The sequence below is a fragment of the Brachyhypopomus gauderio genome, unplaced genomic scaffold (assembly GCF_052324685.1).
Source record: "Brachyhypopomus gauderio isolate BG-103 unplaced genomic scaffold, BGAUD_0.2 sc50, whole genome shotgun sequence".
NCBI lineage: Eukaryota > Metazoa > Chordata > Actinopteri > Gymnotiformes > Hypopomidae > Brachyhypopomus > Brachyhypopomus gauderio.
The window spans coordinates 1,653,592-1,659,579 of NW_027506875.1; the positions used below are offsets into that span (position 1 = coordinate 1,653,592).

At 39.6% G+C, this 5,988-nt stretch overlaps 1 long non-coding RNA gene across 1 annotated transcript; it reads right to left on the reverse strand.

Annotated features, from left to right (window-relative positions):
* Positions 1-254: 254 nt before the first annotated feature.
* On the reverse strand, positions 255-3,444 carry LOC143487768 (uncharacterized). The gene is made up of 3 exons (XR_013124361.1): positions 3,365-3,444; positions 3,062-3,265; positions 255-767 (listed from the first exon to the last, which is right to left on the reverse strand). It is a non-coding gene; the product is annotated as an uncharacterized LOC143487768 (long non-coding RNA).
* Between the last annotated feature and the right edge of the window lie 2,544 nt (positions 3,445-5,988).

Here is a 5,988-nt window from a genome sequence, read left to right on the forward strand (position 1 = left end):
TGTGTGTCCGAGGAGCCATTACTCTTTCACCCTCAGCTTAGAAAGGCATTCTGTTTTGACCGCGTTAATACAACATCTCTTCTCTCAAGGTATGACAAATAAAGTACCTAGAAACGTTCTTCACGCATCTATCTTCATGGAAGCTTGAACATCGGGAATGAATGTTTATGCGAGTTCTGCTATCTGCCATTAGCTTATATACGGAGACTGCAGCATATCTCATGAACCTTCTCTACATATATCTGTGGCGGAATACACCTGACATTCTAAGACACAGTCATCTCCCTCAGTTAGCTGCCTTGGGATGGCATTCACTGTAGATAAAAAATATATTTTTTAAAATAAATAAATAACTGCTAAAAATAATAATTTAAGCATTGCAAACTGAAAATAATAATGAACTCTGATATTGAGGAGACATGGGCTGAAGGGGGTATGCGAGTACCTTTCACAACTACAAGCTCAAAGGAAGTCAGTTTGACTTCAGATGAAGTGGTAGATCGGTTACATATATACTTCCCAGAATCATCCCACTCGATATGTGAAATGCTTAAAGAAAAGTCATTTTCGTTATTCCTCAGTTGAAGTCGCTCTTTAAAGTGACGAGATGCCTCGTTAACATGCAGCATTAGGACAGCAGGGCTGAGACTCTTGACGCCTCCAGTACCATGTGGCTCGCAGTGGTGAGGAGCTCAAACCTTTACAAAAGAGGAAGAGCGAGTCTCCCTCAGTGGCTCGGAAGAGAGTCCTCCGATCATTCACTGATGCTGAAATAAGCATAGAGTATTTTACAAAAGAAGTCATCTTAACTTTACATATCCAGTCTGACCACATCTTTCACTTTCATGCTCTTCTTATACAGAGATAAGATTATGAAAATATTTAAATGTTTTGATATAAATTTAAAACTAGCATTTTGTTTGCCCTACCCTGGAGTGTGTGCGTGTTTATATACATGTTCTATTTGGGTGTGTTTGTGTGCATATATATATATATATATATATATATATATATATATATATATATTAGTGGTGGGACTTTAACGCGTTAATTTCGATTAATTAATTACAGGAAAATTAACGCACTAAAAAAATTAACGCATTTTAACGCATTTAACGGACGAGACACTTTTGCACCGTGGAATGTTTCTCAGTGCGCGAGTTCCGGGCATACAGATTATGGACACACAATAAGATGATCATGATGGAGATGACTGAAGAGGCTACGCTGGTGGATGGGAAATTTTAATATAAGAAACTTTCAGATGGAAGTACAAACAAAAATAGTGTTATTTACACTTTATGTAGGAAGGAGTTCGCTTATCACAGGAGCACTTCCACCCTTCGTTACCACCTCAACGCAAAACATGTTGCGGCTAAAGCTGGGCGTACACTGCGATATTCGTGTACAAATCGTGTACTCAGCTCCAGCTCAAACTGTACGAAATCGCAGGGAGAGTCGGCTCGTGGAGCTGCTTCAACAGTGCGATACTCTCACGAGGAGCGATTTGAATTTCAAACATGTTTGATGTTCTTGCGACGCTGCGATTTCTGATCGGGAGTTGTGAATCGCTCCTCGTTTACCTGTGTAAACTATACGATGCACGACACGCGATTGAGCCGAAACGAGTGAAAAATCGGCTGAAAATGGGCCAAAAATCGCACAGTGTACGCCCAGCTTAACGCGCAGGTCAGTAATGATAACTTGGCTGCTAAATGTATTCCTAGTACGATAGGGTGACCAAACGTCCGTAATTCACATCCTGTGAGGAAACGTCCTGGTTTTTAAATGACCTTCATTGGACCATTAAGACTGGATTAAACTTTCGCGAATGGCCGTAGCGCGCGACTCCGCACGCGTTTATACATGATGCGTCACATTATTTGTGTTGTCCGCTCTCTGTGGTCGAAGATAAATGCTTACAAGAAGCGCTGCGAATTGCGTCAACTGATGCAAGTTACGAACTACCGTCCAGGGGTGAGTTTCCCAAAACGTTCTTAGCGCCAAGTACTTCTTAACCTCGTACGTAAGAACGTTTTGGGAAACTCACCCCAGAAAGACAATGTCGAAGAAAATCCAGCAGCTGTATGATGAGGAAAGAATTAAAACAGGTTATTGTGAAGAGTGCCACAAATGTGGCTCTGACTGGGGATCACTGGACCTCTGTTAGCAACAAGAATGATCTTGGTGTGACAGCTCATATTATAGATGATTAATCTATAGATGATGAAGATCCAGTCATTTGCTTTGAGCATGCAGAAGACCACTTCTAGGCACTATGAAGATGCCTATGGCAGAGGCCTGGGAAATTAAAGAAAGTCTACCATCTAAAATGGTATTAAAAAACATCTTCTGATTTACTTAAATTCTTCCAATATCCTGAGCAAAACTCCCTAAATTAAACAACATTTTTGGTCAGAATTTCCAATGTTCTGAACTGTTTTCTGCACACTACACATATATTGGTCTTCGTAGTAGACTGGTGGAAAAATAAACAAGATGTTGAAGTTTATGATTATGTTCATTGATTCATTCATCATTCAAACTTAAATTAATATTTCTCATGTTAAATACTGAAATGCGATTAAAATGTGATTAATTTCGATTAATTAATTACAAAGCTTCCGATTAATTCGATTAATTTTTTTAATCGCGTCCCACCCCTAATATATATATATATATATATATTATATATATATATATATATATATATATATATATATATATATATATATATATATATATATACATACATACACACACACACACACACACACACACACACAGGGGGTCCTCGACTTACGACGATCCGTACATAAATAATACTGTAAGAACTTACCCTATCCTAACACAGTAATGCTCAAAAAACACACATAGAATACGCCGCATAACCGTGTATTCTTCCACCGCACACACCAAACACAAACACAAACGTACAACGTTTACGATGCAAAGTCACTTAAGTCTAAACATGGCTTTATACAGTAAATGGGAGATGTTTTGTAACCACGAAGCATCGTAACTTGGGACTGACATAACCTGGTGTGTGAGATATATTTACCATGTTTAAATTTCAAAGTGAAGGTTTTTCCATTACAGGAGTATAGTCCCTCATCCTGTTGTTGAACGTTTTTTATAAGTAGATACTGTGTATTCCTGAAATTCACAGTTGTTCTGGTACTTGGTGCTTCCCATTGAACAGTCTCCACGCTGGATGAACAGTTTAAAGAAACATCATCTCCTGGTGCAATTTCCACAAACTTGTCTTAACAGAGAAAGAAAAAGATCAACTGAAATAAATATGTGACTCATTTCTCATTGTCAAACACAGGAGAGTAAATAAAAAGAAAAAAGGGTTACTTACAATTTAAGACTGTAGATGCACCAATACAAATCAATATCCAAATAAAAGTCATTGCGAACATTTGGAAAGATAGAGGTCTGTGAATTATGTTGCAATTACAGGAAGTTGTCTTATATTTCCTGTCATCAAAGACAAACTGGAGGTTTCCATTTGCACGTGGTCAGGTTCGCATACATGTACACCACAAACACAAAAACACACCACTGATATGAAAATCTACAATTTCAGATTAACGCAGAAAACAAAGCGTAACAAGATATACTTTTATCATCTACATTTCATACATCTTGATGGCTACTTCTAGGGTAGGTTAACCCTACCCTAACCCTAGAATGTATTTCATCAGGCGACACTAATTGATTTATCATCAGTGTGCTAGGAATCATTCGTTTGGCAAGTACAAAAAGGGAAGAATGTCAGGGCACCAATCGGGGCTCAGATAACAGACCAATCAGGGCTCAGATAACAGATCAATCAGGGTTCAGATAACATCGGGTGCATCTCAATTCAGGGGCTGCAGCTTACGTAGACCGCATAGACCGCAGCCCACGGAGGCCACATGCTTCGAAGGCCGGGTAGGCTGCATCTCACGGCTGTTAAATGAGACAGTCTAGTCTTCGCAAGACGTATGTTTGCGCGACCACGCTCTGTCCCGTTACATACGTGTTACTTAGGTTGCATACGTGTTAGCAAGCTGTCCTACAAAATGGAACCAGAAACCGCATTTTTTCTGTTACTGTTCATTTTTATTGAAGAATTTTATTTTATTGTTTGGTGGGAAGTATAACTTCATAACAAAATTCAATGTATTTTTAAAAACGTTACACTTTAGTAAATACTCAAAGCACAGGTTTACCTGCAATATCATTAAGAATTGGCATGTTATTTAGCATCTCATTGCAGTATAAATTTCCATATTTTAAAAATACCTACATTTAAAAACGAATTCTTCAGCCCGTACACTAGACTCCGCCATGTCGCCTGTTTATTGTTCATAGAGCAATGAATCCTGGGATATGGTGGAACGTGAAGGATACTCAGATGCATCCTTCGTTTTCGGGGTTTTGAAGGCTACATTCGTCGGCCGCATAAGGAGGAGTCCACGTATTGGGACAGCCTTCGGTGCGGCGCAGTGACGTAACCGGCCTACAAATGCGCACTTCGTGGGCTGCAGCCCCTGAATTGAGATGAACCCAGAGGGTGTTGCAGATTGTAATTATTATTTAAATCATTTCAGTATTATGCAGTCATTTTTGAGTCAGACCAACAGCAATGTTCAGGTGCCATTGTGACTCATGGAGGCAGTATCATGTGCCTTTGTTAGGGTCAGGGTCAGGGTCAAATAATGCTTCCAAATAATGCTTCTGTGAGCCCCGTCAGAGATTTGGGTATGCCACTAACTGTTCCAGTGCAAAAAGGTCAACATGAACCACTTCATGGGTGAGACCAGACTGCATATTTTACCATTTCTGTTTTTAAAGTTGATATTTGTGAAGTTTTGAGTTACAAGTTGCCACTTGTAAAATTGGCATCTGATGAGAAACTTTCCTTAGTTAGTTGCCCTGGGTTGGCATTCAGCATGTGCTAACATTATTAATGCTAGACAATTAATAATGTAAGCACTGAACATTAAGCATGAACACTGAGGAACTGACGTCAGTGTTGAACTGAATCACATGATCTTCACAATGTAAGATGTGACTCGTCACAACTGAGTCACATTACTGCAGTAGTTATAAATACTTAAAATGTAAATACTACTTTCACAAAATATATTTTAAGTAACACAAACTGCACATATTTGCTGACATTTTGTCACATCCGTATCTCAAAACCAGCTCCTCCTAGTGGTGTAATAGCTACATTACCGATCCACATTACCAGAACACTAATTACACTCACCTGTGTCCTAGTACTCCACACACTGCTTTGTCCATGAAAGTAGTGTTAGGCGGTATACCGGTTCGCACTGAAAACCGGTGTTTATTTTTGTTATGATAAGAATTTTCATATACTGGCCAAACTGGTTTAAATGGCCTAAACGTGTCCGGAGCACAGCACGTTCGTTACTTGTTTCTCAAGGGACACTTTTTATTGCTGTGCCGCTAAGCACACATGTGAAGGACGTTCTGAACCAGAAATATTCTACCAAATACTGAAGTAAAAGATGATGCCCCAAAGGAACTTTTGCCAAAGAAAGGAGCCGTGTATGTTGTCAGGAAGGGTTTTAAAGTTCGGACGTAGACCAAACAGTCACTTACTGCAAATGCTGTCGAGCAAAAGTTGTCGTGGTTGGTGGTAACGAGCAATCTGCTGCACCACCCATAAAGCTCGCTTATGCTTGACGAGTCGCAACTGGTGCGAGGGTCCACGCGGCAAAAATGACGCAATCACGGTGGTTCCGCTGTCACGTGTCGAGCTCATGCATGTCTCAATTTACGTGCATTCTGCTCTTCAGCGCTGTGTTTTGCGCCAAGTTATGTTTGCAGGGTTCATACACCTTTACAAGGTAGAATTCAAGCACTTGTGCGTCACATTCAAGGTCCATTTTCAATATTTTCCAGCACCTTCGGCTTAATTAAGTTTCATATTTATACAAATACACATATGGTCACAATGATTTG